Source organism: Chinchilla lanigera, unplaced genomic scaffold, assembly GCF_000276665.1.
Source record: "Chinchilla lanigera isolate Chin_1 unplaced genomic scaffold, ChiLan1.0 scaffold00102, whole genome shotgun sequence".
Classification (NCBI taxonomy): domain Eukaryota; kingdom Metazoa; phylum Chordata; class Mammalia; order Rodentia; family Chinchillidae; genus Chinchilla; species Chinchilla lanigera.
In genome coordinates this window covers 5,309,722-5,324,189 of record NW_004955503.1, presented here as the reverse complement: position 1 = coordinate 5,324,189, position 14,468 = coordinate 5,309,722, and positions in this window count along the sequence as shown.

Here is a 14,468-nt window from a genome sequence, read left to right as displayed (position 1 = left end):
TTTCTGGAGTGAGATGTAATCTCAGCATTGTTTTAATTTTCATTTATTGCATGGATGATGATGTTGACATTTTTTCATATATTTATTTCCTGTTTGTATTTCTTCATGTGAAAAGTGTCCATTCATTTCAGATGCCCATTGAGACTGGGTCTTTAAATTTGAGGGGGGGTCTGATGTTTTATCAAATTTTTACATTTTAGATATCAGTGCTTTGTCCAAAGAATAGTTGTCAAAATTTCTTCTAGTGCGTGGGTTGTCTCGTCACTCTTTTTATGATTTCTTTGGCTGTGCAAAAGCTTTTTAATAAGATAAGATCTCAGTTGTTGATTCTTTGTGATATTTTGCTTGAAATCAAAATCTTGTACATGAAATCTTTATGTACACCTATGTTAAGAGTTCTATTTTCCTTTCCAGCAGAGTTAGTGTTTTTTAAAATATTTAGATCTTTGATCCATTTTGAGTTTAGTTGAATGGTATGAGGCATGGATTTAGTTTTAGTCTTTGGCATGAAGAAAGCCAGTTTTCCAGCACCATTTATTAAAGTGCCTATCTTTCTTCCAGTGAACCTGTTTAGCCTCTTTGTCAAAGATAAGCTGGCTGAGTGTGCTTGGAGTTATTTCTGCACCTTTTATATGTTCCATTGATTCTCAAGTTGGTTTTTTTTTTTTTGCAAATATCATGCTGTTTTTGTTGCAGTAGGTTTGTAGTAAAATTTCAAGTCGGGACTATAAAGCCTCCAGCCTTGCCTTTTTTCCCAGAATTGTTTTTGCTATTCTGGATCTCTTCTGTTTCTCAATAAATTTCAGGACTTTTTCTCTAATTCTGTGAGGTATACTATTGGTATTTTGATAAGGACTACATTTAAGGCTCTATAAAAATTTTGGGAATATATCCATTTTCACTATGTTGTGCCTTCCTACCAAAGAACAAGGGATATCTTTTCATTTTCTGATATCCTTTTATCTCCCTTTTCAGAATAGTTAATTTTTAAAGCTGAGATCTTTTACTTCCTTTGTTAGACTGATTCCTATGTAATTCATTTTTTGGTACTATTGTGAAAGGCATGATTTCCCTAGTTTCTCTCTCAATGAGTTTGTTATTTGTGTACAAGAGTGCTATTGATTTCTGGGTGTTGGCTTCATGTTTAGCTATGAGACTAAATTTGGTTATTGAATCTAGAAGTTTTTTGGTGGTGTTTTTGTATTTAGAATATCATGTTGTATACAAATAAAATAATTTAATTTTTTCTTTCCTATCTTTATTACTTTTATTTCTTTTTTCTGATTGGTCCATCTAATATTTCAAGAATTCTAGTAAGTAGAAGTGTTGATAGTGGACGGCTTTGCTATTTTCCTGATTTTAGAGTGAAAGCATTCAGATTTTTGAACATTGAATATGATGTTGGCTATTGGTTTGTCATAGATGGTTTCTTTACATTGAGATAAATACCATCTATCATGTACTTCAGTATTCTACAGGGTTTTTATCATGAAGGGGGTTGGACATTGTCAAATACTTTTTTGGGGGTCTATTGAGATGATTCTGTGAATTTTGTCCTTTGCTCTGATGATATGGTGTATCACATTTATTGATTTTTATGTGCTGAACCATCACTATATCCCTTAGATGAATCTTAAAGCAAGCTCCAATAAATAATCTAATGCTGGACCTCAAATTTCTAGTAAAAGAAGAATAAGTCAATCCTAAAACTTTTATAAAGAAAGAAATTATGAAGATCACAGAAGAATTTAATGTAGCTGAGACTTTGAAAACAAGGCAAAGAATCAATGAATCAAGAGTTGGTTCTTTGAATGATTCAATAAAATGGATAAACCCTTAGCCAAGCTTATTAAGCAAGGAAAGAAAGAACTCAAAGCTATGCAATTAGAAATATAAGGGTAAAATCACGATGGATCCTGTAGAAATACAGAAGTTCATCAATACCTACTTTGAGAACCATTATTTTAATAAGATCAAAAACAGAAAAAAATTGATAAATTCCACATACATATGAATTACAAAAGTTGAATCAGAATATAAAAATATCTAAATAACTCAAAATCAGTAAATGAAAATAAACATGAAGTTAAAAACTTACCAACAAAGAAAATCCCCATGGCCTGATGGATTCACTGCTAAATCCTGCAAAACATTTAGAGAAGATCTAATGCCACTGCATTTCAAATTCTTTAATGAATTTCAAAAGAAAACAATACACCCAAATACTTTTTGGTAAGCACATATTACCCTTATACCAAAGCAATAATAAGATCCAATCAAAAATGGAACTGTAGGCCAATCTCCGTAATGACCATAGATGGAAAAATCTTCAGTAAGATACTGCTAAAAAGAATGCAACAAATCTTTAAGAGAATTAAACACCAAGTAGGATTTTCTCCATTTTGCTGTTAAGAACCAAATTCAAAAATGATCCTCTCCAGAACACATCATAGTCAAATTCTCAGAGGTCAAATAGAAGGACATAGTCTTAAAAGCTCTTAGAGAAAAGCAAGAAATCCATTTCAGTGTAAACCCTTTTGTATTACAGCAGATTTCTCAATACAAATTGTAAAGTCTAAAAGAAGTTGGAGCAAAGTGTTTTAAGTGCTAAAAGAAAATATTTCGGGGCTGGGGATTTAGCTCAGCGGCAAAGCGCCTGCCAGGCAAACGCAAGGTCGTGAGTTCGGTTCCCGGTACCGGAGAAAAACAAAACAAAAAAAAAAGAAAATATTTCACAACCCAGGCTTATATATCCTTCAAAGATACCTTATAAAATTGATGGAGAAATAAGGTATTTCCATGATGAAGATCAACTAAAGCAATTTTAGAAAAATTCAACCCGCACTTCAAAGAAATATCAACGATATCCTAGAAACAGACAGTCATAAATAACAAGAGGTCTCTTAGAGAAAATATACCAAGTAGGGCAAGCAATTATTTAGTAGGGAAAGACAGGTCATCAACAAGAGGAAAATAAAGAAATGAGAGGAATAAATCAGTGCCTATTAGTAATAATTCTCGATGTGAATGGTCTCTGTACACCATTCAAAAATCACAGATTGGCAGAATGATTCAAGGAACAATATAGAATGGTATGACATGCACGAAACACATTTAAACACTAAAAGAAATTCACAGACCAAAAATCAAATGATGGAAAGCAATATTCCATGCAATAGCAACATCAGAAAAGGAGGTATAGCTCTCCAATATTTAGACAAAGTGGACTTCTAGTCAAAATTGATCAAAAGCACCAAAGAAGGCCACTAGTGGTTAAGGGAACAATTTAATTTATTGCAATATATGCAAAAATGAAAAGCACACCCAAATTCATGTAGCAAATACTACTGAACATAAAATATCAGATAAACCTAAGTAAAATTAAAGTTGAACATTTTTAATACTCCATCATCAGGAAGAGATAAACTAGACAAAATATCTACAAAGAACACAGTTCACAAAATTTTAGAAAAAATGGACTTAATATACAATGTATTTCACCCAACAATACCAAAATACACTTTATTCTCAACAACACATGGAACTTTCTTCAAAATATCCCACGTAGTAGTCCACAAAGAAGCTTAATTAAGTGTAAAAGAACTGAAATTATACTATGCATATCAGTTCATCACAAAATTAGATTAGATAGCAATGACAAAAAAACACAGAAAATATGCAAATATATAAAACTAAATGACACACTTTTAAATAAACACTGGATTACAAGAAATCAAGGACAATGCCAGTACAATATAATACCAGAAATGGTGCTGCACAGTGGAAACACTCCCAAAACAGAGTAAGCCCAGATACATAACCTAACAATGCACTCAATGCCTTTGAAAACAAGAAGAACCTAATAGACACTAAAAGCAAAAAAGCAAAAGAACAAACGAAAACCACAATAGAGCCAGTGAGTTAAAGCAAACAAAGTAAAAATTCTCTTATGGAGTGTAACTAGAGAGAGAGAAAAAAAGAGAGAGACAGAGACAGAGACAGAGACAGAGACAGAGACAGAGAGACAGAGAGGCAGACAGACAGACAGAGAGAGAGAGAGAGAGAGAGAGAGAGAGAGAACAAGAGAGAACCCAAACCAATGTAACAAAAAATGAGAAAGTTGAAATCATAATGTACACTGCCAAAAAAATAATTTGTTACCAACTCCTTCACAAACATATATACCAAAAATTTTAAAAATTAGGATTAATAGATAGAATGAATATTTTAAAATCTTGGATTATTGGAAAACTGAGAGTAAAATTAAAACAGTTACATGAAATCCACCAGATAAGAGAAGCCTAGATCTGGATGATCTCAGTGGTGAACTCTACAAAAACTTCAGGTAGGATTTAACACCAATGCCCATAACGATATTTAATGAAATTGAACGGGAAGGAGTAATCCCAAATTCATCATCAGAAGCTACCGTTACTTTGATTCCATAACCACATAAGGATCCAACCAGAGAAGCGAGCTATAGACCATTCTCTTTAATGAAAGGAAAAATCCTAAACAAACTATTTGCAAAGACTATGCAATAAATCATCGAAAACATCATGCATCATAACCAAATATTTAGGCTTCATTTCCCATATGCAAGCATTGGTCGACATATGCAAACCGATAAATGTAATACAACACAGAAGCAAAAGCAAGAACAAAATACACATCGTCATCACAATAGATGCTGAAAAAATTGACAAAATTCAAAATCTTTCATGAAAACACTGAAGAAAAGAGCTATAGAATAGAAGCACCTTATCTCCATCTAAAAAAATCGAGTTATGACAAATCTACTGGCAACAACATTGCAAGTGAGGAAAAGCTGAAATATTTACTTTTTAATTACAGACAACTCAAGGATGTACATACACTTTCACTACTCCTGTTAAATGTAGTATACAAAACATTAACAAGAACAATGACACCAGTAAAGGAGATACGCATAACAAAGGAAGAAATCAACTTACCAGTTTTTGCAGATGGTAAGAACCTCTATATAAAAGACGCAAATATGCACACCAAAGTGCTCTTAAAATTAAAACCCTAATCCATTAATTTAGCAGGTTAAAAATCGACACACAAAAATTAATAGTGTTCCTGTACACAGTGAACCTATGGAGAAGGAAATTAGATATCTGCAGCAAAACCTACAGTAATTAGAAAAAGCAAATATAAGGGAACATAAGATAATGAAAAGATATGTCTGTTCCTGGATAATCTGAGACAATATATTCAGAACGCCTCAACTGACAAAATTGATGTACAGTTTTAATGCAGTCCCAATCAAAACTCCAGCAGCATTCTTTATATATTGTGAGAAAATAATTCTAAAATTCATATGGAACCAGAAGAGACTGAATATAGCAAAAGCAATCCTGGATAACAAGAACAAAGCAGAAGGCATCACAATTCTAGACTTTATGTCATACTAGAAACCTGCAGTGACACAAAAAAAGCATGATACTGGCACAGAAGCAACAATGAATCACTGTAACAGAATTCAGGATGCAGAAACAATCCTGAACACATTCAACTATTTGACATTTGACAAAGGGGCCAAAAATACACACTGGGATAGAGACAGTGTCTTTGCTAAGTAATCCTAGGAAAACTGGCTTCCCACAGGCAAAAGACTGAACGTAGAACCATGTCGATCACCATATTCTAAATCAAAGAACCATGTCCATCACATATTCTAAATCAAAGTAGGTCAAAAACTAAATATTGAAAAAAACTTGAAACCTATTGGAAGATAAAATAAATAAAACTCTTGAAGTCACAGGCATAGGCAAGGACTTTTTAACAGACTTCTAGCTGCACAGAAAAGACTATGAAGAATAAACAAATGGAAACATAACAAATTTAAAAGTTTCTACTAAGAAAACAGAAACACCAAACAGAAAAAAAAAAATACTCTACAGAATGCAAATGTTTTTCCTGGCTATTTCTCAGAAACACAACTGATAGCTAAACTATACATATTTTTTTTTTATTTTCAAAAGAAAAGAAAACTACAAATTTTCAAGACAAGATAATAGGAGGGAAAGAATAACATGTATTTTAAAGATGGAAAAACATTGTAACTCTGAAAATGAAACTTCCAATCAAATCATGTGCAAGTGAATCAGACAGATACTTCAAAAAAGTGTACATAGTATACAAAAAAACACATGAATAAATGTTCCACATCACTTACCATTATAGAAATGCATAGTAAAATACTGAGATTTTGACTTACCACAGAAATATTGGTTGTCATCAAGAAAGCATATAATAACAAATGCTGGTGAGCATGCAGAGAAAAAATTCCTTCTACATCGGTGACAGAAATGTAAACTGTATCATTCTTATAAGTCATAATATTTTCTTTATTGTTAAACTAGTTTGAGAAAGTTTTTAAAAGACTGAATTAAATGAGACAATACAAGATCTGAAGTACCATTTTAGTAAAGAATTAGAGATTATGAAAATAAATTCATCAGAAATCTAGAATATGAAAAAGTGTATTTAAATTATTGGCTGAAAAAGGAACAGTTTGAAGAGAGAGTGCTAATAAGAGAAAATAAAGTTGATTTAAGAATTCATGTATTTAGATTTTTTTTTTTTTTTTCCGGTAACGGGAATCAAACTCACGACCTTGTGCTTGCCAGGCAGGCGCTGTGCCACTGAGCAAAATCCCCAGCCCTGAATTCATGTATTTAGTGATAACGTAAAAATAGACACCATGAAAATTATCCAACAGCTGAAGAATGATTAAAAATAAATGAAAATTAAGAATTATTCAAGTTAGGGAAAGATTAGAAGATGAATTGTATTGCTGTAATTATCGATATGTGTGTATCTCTGTAATATGGTTTCTTTAAATCTTTGCAGAAGATACGTGGATGAATAGTTGAGTCATATGGGATTTTAAATTTTATCTCTTTGAACAATCTCCATAAAGGGGCTGGGGATTTAGCTCAGCGGCAAAATCGCCTGCCTGGCAAGCGCAAGGTCGTGAGTTCGGTTCCCGGTACCGGAGAAAAACCAAAAAAAAAAAAAAAAAAAACAATCTCCATAAAGACTTTGATAGTAGTTGTACTCAATCAGAAATGAAAGAAGGTTCCCTTTTAACACAGCTCTGCCGGCATTTGGTATTCTTTGAATTTTTGATCATTGCGTTGTTTCTTGTATAAGAAGAAACTTAGCAAAATTTAATTTTCATTTTTCTACTGGCCAGAGGTGGTGAACATTTTTTTTTCATTTGTTTGTTCGCCGTTTGTTCTACTTCTGAGAAATTTCTTTATTTTTCACTTGACCAATTTTGGATTGGTTCTTTTATTTTAGGTGATCAAACATTGTATTTTTAATATTCTATATATTCGTACGCTTAGAAATAACTGAAAATTTTTCCCATTGTGTAGGTTGACTCTTCACTCTACTAACTGAAATCTTTTCTCTGCAGAATTTTTTTTAGTTTGATGGAAACCCATTTGTTGAATCTTGCTCCTATTTCTTGTGCAATTGGGTTCTATTTGAAGTATCCATTACCTCACCTATGGCTACAAGTGTTTTACCTATTTTCCAGTATGTTCAATGTTTCTTTATTAATGTTATATATTTGTTCCAGTTGTGATTTTATTTTACTACACATGAGAGATATAGGCACAGGTTCAATCTTCTGAAAACAGCCACATTTCCCAGTACCATTTGGTTGAATAGATTATATCTTTACTCCAACATATTCTTTTATCCACTTTGTCAAAGAGCGTGTAGCTGAATGTGTATGAGGATACCTCTATAGTCTTTTGTCTGTTCCATGATCAATCTACATACCATTTTTTGTGGCACTACAATGCCATTTTTATCACTGTTGCTTTGAAGTACAGTTAGAAATCAAGTATTGTGTTGACTTCTTTTCCCTTGTTTTCCAAGGTTACTTTTGGTATTTTGTGTCTCTTCTCAGTCCATATGAATTTTAGAACTGTTTTCTCTATCTGTGTGAAGAATGCTGTTAACATTTTGATTGAGATTGTTTGAATTTGTATAACAATTTAGGAAGTATGACTACTTTAATAATATTAATTCTGCGTATCCAGGTGCAGGGTATATATTTCCATTTTCTGATGTCTTCTTTGATCTCCTTTTTAAGAATACTCTAGTTTTCACTGTGTAGGATTGTTGTAGTCAGGGTATAATGGAAATGTTTTCACACAGCATGTATAATTTATAAGATTATTTTATAGCATTCACCCAAACAGTCAAATGAAAAGACTGCAGGAGATCTGTCCACACACTAGCGACCCAAAGAATCCAGCTGAGGCCCTGGATCCCAGGACAATGTCCTGCATGAGTCCATTTGAAGGCCTAGAGCCCATGAAAGTATATCATGCAAGTCTGCATCAAGGATCTGCACTGGGAAATCTCAAAGTCAGTGGTGGAAGGTAGAAGTCTGCCGCAGTGGGTTAAAGGATCTGTGCCTGTAGGCTGAGGTACCTGCACTGGAGCCAGCAAGTGACACTCAAGGCCAGAACCAGAGCTCCCCTGCAAAGATCTGCAGCCATCCTCAGTGACAGTGAGGACTTGAGCACCTCTGATGATGAGAATAATAGTTCATGTCAGGAAAACCAGCATGCTAGGCTTTCCAAGAGAATAAACAGCATATCGCCTTCCCCTGCAGTTCTCTTTTTATGCTCTTGACAATAATACTCAGGTGGGCCTTCCACACCCAGAATCACACTGATCTAGTTCACCTGGGTGTTATAAGTTGACCATTAGTTAATCCACCACAAGGTCTTTCACTTCCTTGGTTAAGCAATACTATGTATTTAATTTGTCTTGATGCTATTCTTATTTCCATTATTGTCATTTCTTCTTTACTGAGGTCAATATTGATGTAGTCAAATGCTAATTCAAATGCATTTAAATTCAAATGTATTTAATATTTTAAATTTTATATTCTTCTTCATTGTTGAAGTTGGTTGGTAATTCTAAGACTATTTTGGTGGAATACGCTGGGTCTTCTTTTTTAAATGTATTTTAAAAATAAAAGATGGAAAACATATTAACAAACAGACATCCATTTACAAAATAGCATGAGAACAATACAAACAATACAGAATTACAGACAAAGTGGTTGGAAATTAACAATGGTTGTTGTATTATGTATTGATATCTTCAAAGTGGTTTCTCAGGAAATATAGTATCATATCATCCACAAATAGAGGTAATTTGTGTTCTTTCTTTACTATGTCTCATTTTAGTTGTTTATTTCTCTTGCCTAATTTCTCTGGCTAATATTTCAAGTGCTAATTTGGATAGAAGTAGTTATCATGGGCATCCTTGTGTTTCTAATTTTGGAGGAATGCTTTCAGTTTCTTTCTCATTTAGAATGATATTGGTCATTTGTTGGTCATATATAGCTTTTTCAAATTTAGTTATGTTCTTTCCACACTTCGTTTCTTCCAGATTCATATCACGAAGCAGTATTAGATGTTATTAAATCCTTTCTTGCAGCTATTGATATGATCGTGTGGTTTTTATGCTTGCCTGTGCTTATAGGTGAACTGCATTTATTGATTTCAAGACTTGACATATTCTTGCAGTTTTAGGACGAGACCTACTTGGTCATGATTGATCATTTTGATGATATGTTGCATTCTATTGTCTAGTATCTTGTGGAGGACTTTCACATGCATCTTCTTTAACAGATTGGCCCACAATTTCATTTTTTATTTGGGTGTTTGACTTTGGGATCAGAGATTTGGCTTTAATACATGTATCTAAAAACACTGCTTCTCTTTTATTTTCATTAAAGTGCTTGAGATTAAGGATAATATAATGTCCTGAAATCTTTTGTAGAATTCAGCATTGAGTCCATCAGTTCCTGAATATTTTATAGCTGTTAGGATTTTTAAAAATATATAAACATCTCAATTTTATTGCTTGTTATGAGTTTTTCAATACTTGGTGACTTCTTGAGTTACCTTTGGTAATTTTCGTGAGTCTAGAAGTCCGTCAATTTTTTTAAGATTTTCCAGTTTGTTAGAATATGATTTCACATGGTAAATACTATCTTCTGGACTTTGATGGTTTCTTTTGTGATTTCGACGTTTAAAATTCCAATTACATTGGTGTAAGTCTATTGTCTCTTTGTCTTGGTAAGTTTGGCTAAGAATTAATTTTGCTTTTCTTTCAAAGAACCATCTCTATGATTCATTGAGACATGAAGTACACCCTTGAACATATGGAGCAAACAGATATCTACTGGAAAATCCATGCTACTACAATAGAGTATATGTGCTTCTCAGCATCATACAGTCCATTCTTTTACTTTTTTCCTTTTTGGTACCAGGAATTGAACTCAAATTCAGGACCTTGCACTTACCAGGCAGGTGCTTGTGCTGCTGAGTTATGTCTCTATCCCTTGCAGTCCTCTCTTGAAAATAAATCACATATTAGTCCATAGAGACTTCTTAAATAAACATAAAAATTCAAAATAGCTTTCTGTTTACTATGAGATAATTGTGCATTGAAAATAGAAATCAATGACAGAAGAAAGCACAGAAATTTAGCAGCACTTGCAAATCTAGTTACAAGCTCCCGAACAAAACAGCATATTTTGCCACAAAAGTATACATATTTATCAATGCAATATAACTGACTATTCAACAACAAGCGCAAAATCATTCAACCATCTGACTTTTGAAAAAGGACAAAAAATGTAGGCTGCTAAAATGCCTCTAAAAATGATGCTCAGAATACTGGTTATCCACATACATTAAAGTGATTCTAGACCTATATCTGTCAACTTGCACTAAAATCAAATCAAAACAGATCAAGAACTTGCACATTTAAGCAGAAGCAATAAATCTCTTAGAAGATAAAATGGATAAAACCATAGAAGACACAGGCCTAGGCATTCTGAACAGGACCACAACTGTACAAGCCATGATACTGAGAAACATCAAATGGTCTAATATCAAATTAAAATAGTTCTGCACATCAAAGGAAGCCACAAAGTGAAAAAACAATCCTCAGAATGGTAAAAAAAGATTTCCATGTACTCTTCAGTTATAGTACCAGTATCTGCAATATACAAAGCACACAACAAAAGTAACCTGGAAATGTTAAAGACCCTATAAAATGGGCAATTGATATGAATAAACAGTTCTCAAAAGAAGTGTAAATAGCCAGTAAGTACATGTAAACATATTCAGCATCTTTGGCTCCTAGTGAAACAAAAATCAAAACTACACTGAGATTTCATCTTTCTCCAGAAATACTATGTATATATCATCAAAATCTCAATAATGTGTACATGTTGGAAAGATTGTAGAGAAACAGACAACTTTCTTCATTTTTGCTGAAAATGTAAGTTAGTACAACCATGAATATCAGCATAGAAGTTCTTCAAAAAACTAAAAGCAAAAATCCCATTTGAATCAACTATTCTTCTTTTGGGTATCTTCCTGACAATATATTACAAGTGGTACATATCTCCCCATGTTTACAGAAGCAAAATTAATAATAGCTAAATTTTGGAAGTAGCCTTTTACATGCAAGAACAGATTTGTGGCTAATGATGTGCATACACATTACATTTGTATTACATGTATACTGCTCAGTGATAAAGAATGACATTTAAATATTTTGTACAAAAAACTGATGGATCTTGAGAAGATAATACTCAGTGAAATAAATCATATGCAAATGGTTAAATATGGCATGATTTCTCTTATATGAGCAACATGACTTACAAATAATCTAAGAGAGAAGGAAATAGAGATTATAGGAAACAGGAAAGCAGTCTTTGTGGAGATGAGAAGGGGATCTAGGATCAGGGGAAAAGGGAAAGCAGAGAGGAAAGTATAAGTAAAGATGACTAAGGTGTGATATATAAAATTATATATAATATACAGAGAAATGCATATACAGTATATATATACAAATACCCCCAAAATTATGTTGATTATTGTTGTTACAAGCATATATCAAGTTCAATAAATACCAAGTCCAATAAAAATTGTATTTTCATATGCATAAAACTGAAAATATCCACCAAATATTGTTCTTATATCAAAGTTAGCTCAAAATGAAATTTAAAACTCTATATAAAATTTTAAAAATTATTCATTTTCAAAAGTAAAATGAAAGAGTGTATTGAAAATTCTTTAATTATATATTTCCTTAGAGCAAAATAAATTTTTATACTATTAAACATTTTAAAATTTAGAATTTTGCTTTCAAAAATGTATTATTAATCTGAATGTTGCTCAATATATAACTGGAGAAATAAACTATGATATGTTCTTGCTGTGAAATAAAACTAATAACAGGAAAAATTTATTGACACTCACCATATGTTTGATTCACAAAGTAATTACATAAATGCAGATAACAGACCATATCAAAGTAAATATTGCAAGACTCCAATACATAACGTTTAAGACTGACAATATCATCAGGGGTAAAGCAACAGGAAAATATACCATTAGTTAATGGGCAGCAAGAAATTATGAACTTGATGTAATACAAATAGTATGAGGAAATTTTTGGAGCAGTGGACATGTTTACCTAAAATGGAGAGCTAACTTCTCACTTGGATGCCTATGTCAAAGCTTACCAAGTAGTATACTTTAAATATCTGTTGTTTATTGTATTTATATTATAAATTGTAAATACTTAAATGCAAAGATTTTTATGCAAGTTAAAGACACACTACAGAATAGGAAAAATGTTGAAAAATACACTTGTATCTAGAACACATAAAGCCAAAGATGCAAAATTAAGGAAAAAACTTATAAAAATATTTTAACTGCTGCTTATTTGAATTAAGCTTTCACCAAATGTATATACAGATTTTTAGATAAAAATGAAAAGTTAGCATACCCTTATTCATTAGCAAATAGCAAAGTATATTCACAAAAAGCACTGCATGTATATTAAAGAGACAACCACTATTTTTTAAATTTTATTTTAAAGAGAATAGCAAAAGAAAAAAAGAATAGCAAAACAAAGCCAGAACATTAAAAGTGATGCAGGGTTTTAAAACAAAATGACAGGAATTGATAGTGGTTATTATGTCACATATTGTTATCTTCAACTACTTTGATCAGATTACCGGACGTAAGAATGGAAGATTGTTCAAATCATTACTAGATAAAATAAAGAGAATAAAATATCATTACTAGATAAAACTCTAGAGATAATACAGAGTTTCACTGGACAAGATGGTAGGAATTCAACAATTTTTGTTTCTTTGCATATTGTTGGCTTCAAATTATTTGCTCAGATTATCAGATATAAGCATGCAAAATTGGTCAGAACAAAAAAAATTAAGCATTAATTGTTCCTTTCAATATACCATCAGACATCAGCAGTATAGTTATCCCAGATATATATATATATATATACACATATATTGCTATATAGCAATATATACATACGAATATATTGCTATATCTATCTATCTATAGCATTCTTCCTTCTTTCTTCTTTCTTTTTTCTCTCATTCCAGTTGTTCCTTCCTTTGAGCAAACAACAGAAATTTTAACAGGTATGTCAAGGACAATAAGCAACAATGCCAGTACTTTGGGATGTAAAATATTATAATCACTTCAGAAAACAATTTGCCACATTCTTAACATAAAACTTAGCAAACATCTTGCTTAGTATGTATCCTATATTATGAAACATGTCTAAAGAAGGTCTTTTATGTGAAAGTTCACAGTATTATTCATTTTATACAATTGCAAAAAAATAGGAAATGACTCAAAAATCTTTCACAAATAAATTGATGTAACATACATTGATAAATTAATGCAAACATACTGTAAAACACTTTTCATAAATAAACAGAAATTTAGTATTTATGCACATGCAGCAACATAAGTGAGTAGCAAATACTCTCAAGTGAGTTAAGTAAGGAGTACAAAAACTATAGCTATATATGCTTTGATTTTCCTGATATAACAGGTAGAGAAGGCAACATTAGGGATCGCAAGTTGAGCAGTGATTAGCATGTACTAAGACGGAAAAAGGCCTCAAGGGAATGCGGGGAGGGTAATGAATATATTCTGTAACTTGACTTTTATGATTGTTACATGACTTTATGTATTTATCAGAAAGTAAAATACACAATAAAGTATGAATTTTATCGCATGTCAATCATACCTCAGTTTTAAAAAAGAAAAAAAATGAAGCTAAAAAGCAAAGTAAAAAGCAAATCCTATCATATTTCTCTGCTCAAATCTCACAGTGGCTTTCCAGTTCACTAGGAATTGAAGGCATGCTCTTATAATGGCCAGCAAGGTCCTGTGTAAACTGCCCCTCTTGGACTACTTCAACTGTTGCGGCATCTCTTAACCATTTTGAAGCACCCTGGCACCATCCTTCAAAAGGTTTGAACTCGTAGTTCTTCGTGGTTGAAACACATATGATCTAAATAGATGCAAGTCTTGGTCCTGATGACTCGCAAGTCC